The sequence below is a fragment of the Prionailurus viverrinus genome, chromosome E1 (assembly GCF_022837055.1).
Source record: "Prionailurus viverrinus isolate Anna chromosome E1, UM_Priviv_1.0, whole genome shotgun sequence".
NCBI classification, from domain to species: domain Eukaryota; kingdom Metazoa; phylum Chordata; class Mammalia; order Carnivora; family Felidae; genus Prionailurus; species Prionailurus viverrinus.
Window position 1 is genome coordinate 7,035,291 of NC_062574.1, and position 11,185 is coordinate 7,046,475.

Below are 11,185 nucleotides of genomic sequence, written 5' to 3' on the forward strand. Positions count from 1 at the left end.
ATGACATATACATAAATCCAATACATGTAAAACAGCATTCTTTTTTTTTTTTAATTTTTTAATGTTTATTTATTTTCGAGGGAGACAGAGAGAGTGGGTGCACGTAAACAGGGGAGGGGCAGAGAGAGAGAGGGAGACACAGAATCCGAAGCAGGCTCCAGGCTCCAGGCTCCAGGCTGTCAGCACAGAGCCCGACACAGGGCTCGAACCCATGAACTGTGAGATCATGACCTGAGCCGAAGTCAGACGCTTAACCGACCGAACCACCCAGGCACCCCCAAACCGCATTCTTTATGATTTTGATCCCAGGCTGGACACATTCCTTTTTTGGATGGGATTAGCTAGACTAGTTCAATCAAGGGAGTATTGTAATTCTAGTGTATCTTTGGGAGGGTTTTTTTTTTTTTTTTACATTTGCATTTATTTATTTATTTATTTATTTATTTTCAGTCCTTCCCTCCCATTTAATTCAGATACAATTGACATATAACATTGTGTGAGGTTTTTTGGGTTTTTTTGTTGTTGTTGTTGTTGCTTTGGTAAATGTTTATTGTTTTTTAAGAGAGAGAGATTGCAAATAGGAGAGGGGCACAGAGAGGGGGGGCAGAGGCGCCAAAGCAGGCTCTGTGCTGACAGCAGAGAGCCCGATGTGGGGCTCGAACACATTAACCATGAGATCAAACCCAAGCCAAAGTTGGACGCTTCAACGACTGAGCCACGCAGGTGCCCTTAACATTGTCTAAGGCATGCAACATAATGATTTGATATGAGTATATTGGGCAATGATCACTATGGTGAGTTTACTTAACATCATCACTTCCCAGGTAACCAATTTTATCGCCCTTAGGATGAGCCTTTTGAAGATCTGCTATCCTAGAAACTTCCAAATATGCAATATCGGTAACTATGGCTATCGTGTGGTACATTACATGCCCAGAACTTATTTATTTATAACTGGATGTGTATACATCTTGACCACCTTCACCCAATTCCTAGTACTTTTTTAAAAATTTTATTTATTCTGAGTGAGAGAGAGAGAGAGAGAGAGACGGCAGAGAGGGAGAGAATCTCCAGCAGGCTCTGCACTGTCAGCACAGAGCCCTATGAGGGGCTCGAACCCACGAACCATGAGATCATGACCTGAATAGAATCAGGAGTTGGACGCTTAACCGACTGAGCCACCCAGGCGCCCCACCTCGTGTTTCTTAACTGACATTTTAACTAACTCAATGAATTTGAGTGAGGTATTTGAGCTATGTGTACCAAGTCTCTCTATGTAGACAGAAAGCTATAGATTAACAATATAATTAAGACTAATCGTACCTTCCTGAGCGCCTGGCTCCAAAAGATGAAAAGCAAGATTAGCATCAACCCGAGAGATCATCTCTAATGGCGAACCACAGGGCTCTACCCTATAGGACATTTTCACTTATGCTCAGTTTGAAGGCAGATTTTAGGCTCGTGTGTGTGGGTAACACAGTGAAAACCCCGAAAAATGGAACTGAGCCCTTCAAATGGGCTCAAAGCCTGGGTCTGGTGGCCGTGGCCAGGAACGGTGGAGGCGGGTTGTCTGTTTTCTTCTTTCTCTCTCTCCCCCAGCACCCTCCGTCTCTCATTCACTTTTATGACACCTACACGTTTATAAACCTGCCCAGGGCTATTGAGAGATTACATGAGACAGAGGAGGAGAGGGGCAGTGAGGTGGGATCATTCCACTCGTTCTTCAGCCTTGGCCCAGGGCTTCATGGAGGGGCAGGATGGAAATCTAAGCTGTACCAGAGAGCGCAGAACTCGAACCCCCCCCCCCTCCCCTGTTTGCCTATTATGCTGACGTTCTCTGGACACACTCTCTGGGAGGGACCCTGTCGGCCCTTCTGGAGGCAAGCGTTCAGGGCAACAGCAAGGTGGTTATGGAGATCTGCACACGCTCGACGTGTTCTTCGAATCAGGCATCGGGGCCCGGGCTCAGCAGCCGCCACGAGGATGTGCCTCTGCGGATGCAAACCCATCAAAAAGACCACCAGAGCTAAAAATAACCGGGGCGGAAAAGGCATTCAGGCCACAAGATGGAGAACCGGCGCTTGAGGTGGGCCACCTCATGTGCCAAAAGTAATGATTCGATGCTGAGGATTAAAATTCTGGAGCTCAAAGGGACCACGAGACGTCATGTGGTCCGACTCCCCACTTGGAGGTGGAGAACACTTGGCAGAGAGAGGTCAGCTGATGTGCCCACGATCCGCCAATCAATCATTGCTGGGCTTGGCTTCTTCAACGTTTTTTATTTATTTTTGGGACAGAGAGAGACAGAGCATGAACGGGGGAGGGGCAGAGAGAGAGGGAGACACAGAATCGGAAACAGGCTCCAGGCTCTGAGCCATCAGCCCAGAGCCTGACGCGGGGCTCGAACTCCCGGACCGTGAGATCGTGACCTGGCTGAAGCCGGACGCTTAACCGACTGCGCCACCCAGGCGCCCCTGGGCTTGGCTTCTTGGTGTCTGGCTCAGCCCTCTTTCTATTCTATCAGTGTTGTTCTGCGTCTAATAATGGTGACGAAGGTGGTGATAATCATGAAAACAATAGCAATCACCATCATAATAACGGCCATGACTCAGATATTTTCTTTATAAATGTTGATTCATTTTTGAAAGAGAGAGCATGAGCAGGGGAGGGGCAGAGAAAGAGGGGGACAGAGGATCTGAAGTGGGCTCTGGGCTGAGAGCAGTGAGCCCGACGTGGGGCTCGAACTCACGAACCCCGAGGTCATGACCTGAGCTGAAGTCAGATGCTCAACCGACTGGGCCACCCAGGCGCCCCTATGACTTACATTTTTATAGCTCCTTACGGTTTAAACATTTTGGAGGGTTTCACAAGGCCACCAGGGTAGGGAATGGTAACAATTGTGCCCTGGTGATATTCATTGTCATGACATTTACTGAAACAAAACAAAAATAAATATAGCTTTCACTGGGAAAAGACTGGGGACAGAATGAGGAACTAAAGGGGGTGCCTGGTGGCTCAGTTGGTTAAGCAAGCCTCCAACTTCGGTTCAGGTCATGATCTCACAGTTCATGGGTTCGAGCCCCGCGTCAGGCTCTGTGCTGACAGCTCAGAGCCTGGAGCCTGCTTCAGATTCTGTGTCTCCCTCTCTCTCTGTCCTTCCCCCGCTCACACTCTGTCTCTCTCTCTGTCTCAAAAATAAACATTAAAAAAAAAAAAAGAGGGGCGCCTGGGTGGCGCAGTCGGTTAAGCGTCCGACTTCAGCCAGGTCATGATCTCGCGGTCCGTGAGTTCGAGCCCCGCGTCAGGCTCTGGGCTGATGGCTCAGAGCCTGGAGCCTGTTTCCGATTCTGTGTCTCCCTCTCTCTCTGCCCCTCCCCCGTTCATGCTCTGTTTCTCTCTGTCCCAGAAATAAATAAACGTTGAAAAAAAAATTAAAAAAAAAAAAAAGAATGAGGAACTGAAAGAAACTGCTCTCTTTAGGTAAAAACAAAGGCGATATTAACTTTCTTTGAACTTGTGTGGTCTCCCCACTTTTCACTCTGTTCTTGTTCTTCTCTCTTCTGAGACTCTCAGCAGGTCTCTAGGCTGGGTGGATTTCTTACCACCCAGGTAAGGGTACTATATTTTATATTAAAAAGAGGTACAGCAAATATTATCCCCATATTACAGATGAGGCAACAAAGGCACAGAGAGTCTAAGAGATTTGCTAAAGGGCACACAGCTACTGAGTGATAGAGAGGAGGTGTTTCGGCTTACCGCTCGGTGCTCTTTCTTACACAGCATGTTGACCTCCTGGCTGTTACTGAACCAGAGAGTGAGTCCCTGCAGGCCTGCGAGGATTTGTTCTGAACCAATTTTCTTTTCTTTCTTTCTTTCTTTTTTTTTTGGTAGGTTCTACAAGTAGAGATTGCACAATTAAAAGGACACTATTGGGGCACCTCGGTGGCCCAGGTTGGTTAAGCACCAACTGCAGCTCAGGTCATGATCTCATGGTCCATGAATTCGAGCCCCACGTCAAGCTCTGTACTGACATCTCAGAACCTGGAGGCTGTTTCTTCGGATTCTGTGTCTCCCTCTCTCTTTGCCCCCATCCCTGCTGGCGGTCTGTCTCTCTCTCTCAAAAATAAAATAAACATTAAACAAAATAATAATAAAAAAAATAGGACACTATTTAGGGCCTTCAGTACACAGCAGAGATCTTATTCTGGAAGGTGAATCCTAGAATGGTAAGGAACTAAAACATTCTGGCTAACACGGCCTTCTGCTTTGAAATCAATGGTGTGTGAAGGTCCCAGGGCCTCATCTCCAGAAAATTAATGCAGCATGAAACCCAAGATCTTACAAATAAAAGTGACAGAGCATGGGGCAGAACCTTGACGTCCTGTCTCCCTGTGAGGTCCACTTGGCAACACACCCCATCTGAGACTTGGAGCTCAGACCCCACTCATCACTCTCCAGCACCGCGGAGGGCGCGAAACGTCTTCTGATGTTGTGGCCATGTGGGGAAAAGCATCATCCTTGGAGTCAGGGGGCTTGGTTCGGATCCCAGAACTGTCACTTAGTAAATGAGTAATCTTGGGCAATTTACTTAATTAACTTCTCTAATCTGTGTCTTCGTTTGTAAAGTTGGCATGTTAGAATGTCTTATCTCTTGGATCCGCTGACGTGAACAGAGCCAATCGATGCTTATTTACCTGCCTAACACCGTGCTTGCCACCGAGTAGGAATCCCATGGACCAGACGTGCATGGCTGCCTGCGTTGCCCCCAAAGCCAGCAGCACCTTTGATGTGAACATTACTCAACAATTTTCCAAGCGAGACTGGGCCGCAACCCCTCCAATGCTCTCACACAACATGTCGGTCACAGGAAACAGAGGCTCATAAAAGTAACACAGTCATAAAAACCCAACTCCATCATGTTACCCATGATGGTTTAAATTTTAGTGTCAACTTGACTGGCTCATGGTGGGCCCCAATATTTGGCTAAACATTATTTCTGGAAGTGTCCGTGAAGGTGTTTCCAGGAGAGATTAGCATTTGAGTTGGCAGACTGAGTAAAGAAGATTGCCCTTCCCAATGTGGGTGGGCACTGAACGATCCACTGAGGGCCTGAAAAGAGGCGGAGAAAAAGCTGAATTCTCTTTTTCTGTCAGACTGATAAGCTAGGAGATCAATCATCTCCTGCCCTCAGACTGGGATTTCTAGCACGAGCTCCCTTGGTTCCCCAGCCCCTTGGACTTGGTCTGAATTACACCGCCAGCTTTCCTGGGTCTCCAGCTTGCAGACAACAGATTGCAGGACTTCTCAGCCTCCATAATCTCACGAGCCTGATAATTCCTCATAATAAATCTCTTTCTATATATCCACACCATTGGTTCTGTTTCTTTGAGCTTTTGTTGTTGTTGACCCGGATTCTCCCAGTCTCAATTTTGCTTTATTTTTGTAAAGGTCAACCTCATAGCTGGAGCAAATGACTGACAAGTATTTGGATGTGTATCTTTTAGCTTACTCTGGGCAAGCAGAGTAATGCATACCCCCACCCTCAAGATGTCCATACCATAAACTCCAGAACCAGCTGTTACACGACAAAATGAACTTTGCAGATATGATTAATTAAGGGTACAGACCTTGAAATTAGAAGATTATCCTGGATCATTGGGGTGAGCCCACCCTAATCAGATGAGTCTTCAAAAGTGAAAAGCCTTCCCCAGCTGTGGTCAGAGGGAGAGAGGTGTGGTGATGGGGGCAGGGTCAGAGAAATGCTCTACTGATGCCTTTGAAGGTGGAGGAAGGACCTCAGTCGAGCCAAGGAATCGGGGCCAACTCTAGAAATTGGGAAAGGCAAGTAAATGGATTTTCTCCCACAGCCTCCAGAAAGGGATGTGTCTCTGCTGATCCCTTGATTTTGACTCAGTGAGACCCATGTTGGACCTCTGACCCACAGAACTCTACAGTAATAAATCTGTGTTTTAAGTCATTCACTTGGTGGTAATTTGTGACAGCGGGTTATAGCCAAAGAGACAAGGTGGATCCCCATCAAAATTTGGTTCAGATGTCAAGACTAATGATGTCTCATATACCAAAAGGACACAGAGAGTTTGTGACTCAGGTAATGGAGTTTTCAGAGTAATTCCCAAGCAAGTCCAAAAATGACTTGAGGAAGCAGGGAAAGGAGACTGGTGTGGAGATTCACTGGTGGTTAGGGGTAGAGACAGGTGAAGTTGCCTGTGCATGGTTTGATCTTCTCATCAGTCCCAAAGGATGGAGCACCCAGGCATTTTTATCAGGGCGACCATGTGTGGGGCAGAAAAGGAATAGTGTGGGGGTATTGCTTGAACATCATCAGCAAACATTGAAAAAATGGAATCACGCTCTATTTCCTGCCAACAATGGAAAACCAATAAAACCAGTCTTCCTCTAATTCCATCTAAGCAACAACCCATCCATCCAACACCCATCCACTTATCCAGTGTTGTAATGTGTAGCCACCATGTGCCATCCATAGCTAGAAGTTATGGGGGCATAGATGTTCCTGAAAAAAGTTCTCCTCCTGTATGCTAACCATCTGGTAGGAGTGGACATTGAATTGATTTATAATTATTATATTATTTGCCACGTATCACAACTGTGGTATATGAAGAAGGCTGAAAGAACAATGGAGAAAGACAGTTCTGTTCCTAGGAATTTAGGAGGGAAATTTTCACTAAAATAGTGATTGGTATGGTTCTTGAATAACAACCAGGAGCTCAATAAGCGGAAATAGGAGTTAAAGCTCTTTAGAACTCCAAAGGAAAAACCATGGATGAAGGTATAGAGGCATTAAGTTTTATCTGTGTGGCAGTAAAGTGGATTAGCCGATGAGGGCTTTTTTCATCCTCTGATTTCCGTAATTTAAGGAGGGAAATTTCTTTTTAGCTTGAAGCCATTGACTTATACCCAGTCTAATGCACAGGAAGGAAAACATATGATACCCATAACATGAACAAGACTGGGAAGACACAGTTTCAAGACAAGGAAACTAATTGTAATGAGGCTTTCCAGCATAGACTACAGTTTCTTTCCCAGTGATGGTCGGAGGAAATGATGAACAGAGTATGTACGCTTACAGGATTACTTACTGAAGGGAGCGTGTGAGCTGGAGGGCAAAGAAATAAAGCTGATCACCATGATTCAAAATGTGTCTCGTCCCCCTTGGGTCTTCCCCTTTGTGACGTCCTAGAACATCCTAGGACACTACTAGTCTTTGCCTTTTATTTCCCCACCCCAGAGGTCTGGCAGCCCTGGGTGAAGCCACTCATGCGGGTATCAGCTGGGGGAGCCTGGGTATTTATAAGAATCCCAACATGAACGACCAGGTTCTGCTGGAGAGAGACGCGAGCCTTGTCTGACTCCTACCCCCTGCCTTGTGCTGCACCCTTGCTTCTCTCTCTGTTTTGTATTTTAGACTTGAGAGGATCTTTCATATATATAACAAGTTTTTGCTTTGAACTTAAAAGTAAATATTATGAGAGAGAGAAAAAAAGTATAGTCCAATCTAACTTGAAATGCTCAAATATGATTAGTATTAGACTGTGAAATACTCTGCCTTATCTCTAGGAGCCAGCTGCTGGGAGCATTTTGAGGGATCGGGCTGGTTGTTGTGGTGTGATTTTTTTTTTTTAAACAAAACATAAGCCCCAAAGGATCTGTGGATAGACTCTCCACAAAATCCCCTTTGTCAAAAGCTCAATCTTTCTAATTTTTCCCCCCTCATCATTTGTCCTAATCCCAATTCATGGAAGCCAATGCGGGAGTAAAATGGGTTCCAGTCGTAATCTGGCCGTTTCCCTCTTCCTTCTGTCTGTATTTCTGCTTCAGCTTGGCTACATCTAAGGATTTTCCAATTGAGGAAACAAATTATTTGGGTCATACAGGCCACTATTGTCATTTGTAAGCCAAAAAAAAAAAAAATGCTGCTTGGCATTTTGAAAACTGATTTATTAATACACACAGGGGGGCCCTGCATGTCAACAACTGAAAATTATGGATAACGGATTTGCATCTTGTATAACTTCATGGCATCATTCAGCAGGACTTTAGAAGCTATAAAAAAAAGGCTAAATGATAAAGTAGTTTTTTAAAAATCTCTTTTTAAACTAGCTGCCTATGCCTTTCATCAACAAGAAAGAAAGAAGACAACAAAAAATATGATTCTCTTAATTCACTGAAAAGTTTAGCTTTAAAGCATTAAACGATTCTAAACCCATGAATTATTATGTGTATCATGCATGAATCAACTACAGAAAGAATAGGAAATGAATAACTGGTTCGCATCAATCTCCAGTGAAACCATGTACAGGGAAATGAATTTAGGATTCAATCAAATAAGGAGCTAGTGTTACGTTCCTTCTGAATGCATTACTCTGGAGATACTCAAAGAATACTAAAAGGGAAAGAGAATTTATGTTTATCCTCAGTGAATGGGCACTTTGGGGGAGACAAAATATCAAAAGTTGGGTGGTGAATTATTCCCAAAAGAGGCCAAATAGCAGAGAATCATTGACTAGTAAATAAGGAACACAAATAATAAGTACCACGAGTTGAGGGCCATGGGGCAGTACTGAAGCATTGGAGAGGTCTGTGACAATTTCAACTAGAAGATGGAATTTTTTTTTTCCTGGATTCCAAATGTAATAAGAATCCTAGAAGGTGGGAAAATCAAGGAGGACATTTCAGAAGAGGTGGACTGCTAAGTTGTAGAGAAGGATGTTCTAGAGGTTGTCAAGGGCCAGTGAGGAGAGCTGCTTTGAACTTTATATAAATGGAAACACAAAGTATATGTTCTTTTTGATCTGGCTTTCTTCCACTCACCACTGTTATCTGTGAGGGTCATCCATACTGTTACTTATTTTTTTTTTTTAATTTTTTTTTTCAACGTTTATTTATTTTTGGGACAGAGAGAGACAGAGCATGAACGGGGGAGGGGCAGAGAGAGAGGGAGACACAGAATCGGAAACAGGCTCCAGGCTCTGAGCCATCAGCCCAGAGCCTGACACGGGGCTCAAACTCACGGACCGCGAGATCGTGACCTGGCTGAAGTCGGACGCTTAACCGACTGCGCCACCCAGGCGCCCCCTGTTACTTATTAAAAGTTCAAAAACAGGCAAAACTAATTTATGGTGCAAAAGGTCTAGATAGGGATGATCAGAGAGGTCTGGAATTTGGAGAATTCAAGAAGAAACGTGGCTCAAAGGACTGTCAAAACATCAGATACCTAAGGAATGCCCAAAGAAAAATATTCAAGATTTCTACATTGAAGTCTACACACAATTACTGACAGTAAGTGGAAGGAAATACCATGTTCATGGATTGGAAGATTCAATGCCGTTACCATATCTTGTTTTCTTGAAACCGACTGATCTATCTATACATTTATTTATTTATTTATTTATTTATTTATTTATTTATTTAATTTATTTTTGAGAGAGGAGAGAGAGAGAGACAGACAGCATGAGTGGGGAGGTGCAGAGGAAGAGTAGGTTCAGAAGCGGGGTGGGGGGGAGGTGCAGAGAGAGAGGGGGACAGAGGATCCAAAGTAGGCCCCACACTGACAGCAGAGAGCCTGATGCCGAGCTCAAACTCATGAACTGTGAGATCAGGATCTGGGCTGAAGTTGGACACTTAACTGACTGAGCCACTCAGGCGCCCCCAAACTGATCTATATAGTTAATGCAACCCCCACCAAAATCCCAGCAGGTCTTACTTGTGTGGAAATTGACAAGCTGATTCTAAAGTTTTTGTGGAAATGCAAAGGCCTGAGAACAGCCAAGGTCGGAAAAGAATAGAGATCCTTAAACTTTACAACACTATAAAGGTTATAGTGATTAAGACTGTGGTTTGCTAATGTAAGGATAGGCACATTGATCAATGAAATGGAATGGAGTGTTCAGAGACAGATTCACATGATTGATTATAAACCACCTGATTTATAATAAAGTCGTCACATACGTTACTGATGACAGTGTAGATTGGGGCACTCACTCTGGAAAACTGATGGTACCTAATAAAATTGAACATATAACTATTCACTTACCTAGCATGTCCACATTTAGGTAAAGCGATAGAAATGTGTACATGTATATATCAAAAGACATGTACAAGAGTGTAGTACATGACATCACCGATTATTATAGCCCCCAACTGGAAACACTCCAGATGCCTATCAATGCTTGAAGAGATAATAAATGATTGTTCATTCATACCTTGCAACACTATATAGCAGGTGTCTTGGTACACTCAGGCTGCTATAACAAAATACCACAGCCAGGTGGCTTATAAACAGAACTTCATTTATTATGGTTCTGGAGGCTGGGGAGTCCAGGAACATGGGGCTAGAAGATTTGGTCTTTGGTGAGGGCTCACTTCCTAGTTGTCTATATTTTCACTCTAACCTCACAGGGTGGGAAGGATGAGGGAGCTCTAAGGGGGCCTCTTTTATAAAGGCACTAATCCCATCACAAGTCTCAACCATGACCTCATCACTTCCCAAAGGCACCCCCCTCCTAATAGCATCACATTGGGCATTAGGATTTCAACACAGGAATTCGGGGGACACAAACATTCTGCAGCAAAGTTCGATAAACTTTTTCTGTACAGGGTCAGATAGTAAACATATTAGGCTTTATTGTTTCTGTCATAAGTACTTATCTCCGCTGTTACAGTATAAAAGGAGGTCCAGACAACCCATAAATGAATGAGCCTGGCTATGTTTCTAGAACTTTACTTACGAACACTGAAATATGAATTTCATATAATTTGCATGTCACCAAATATTATTCTTTAGAAATCTTCCAGGGGAGCCTGGGTAGCTCAGTCAGTTAAGCGTCTGACTTCAGTTCAGGTCACGATCTCACAGTTTGTGGGCTTGAGCCCCGCATCGGGCTCTGTGCTGACAGCTTGGAGCCTGGAGCCTACTTTGGATTCTGTGTCTCCCTCTCTCTCTGCCCCTCCCCTGCTTGTGTCCTATCTTTCTCTCTCTCTCAAAAATAAATAAACATTAAAAATAATAAAATAAAATAAAATAAAATAAAATAAAATAAAATAAAATAAAATAAAATAAAATAAAATAAAGAAATCTTTTACAGCCCCTAAAAATATAAAAATCCTTCTTGGCTCATGGGCTGTACCAGAACATTTTGTCTCCTTG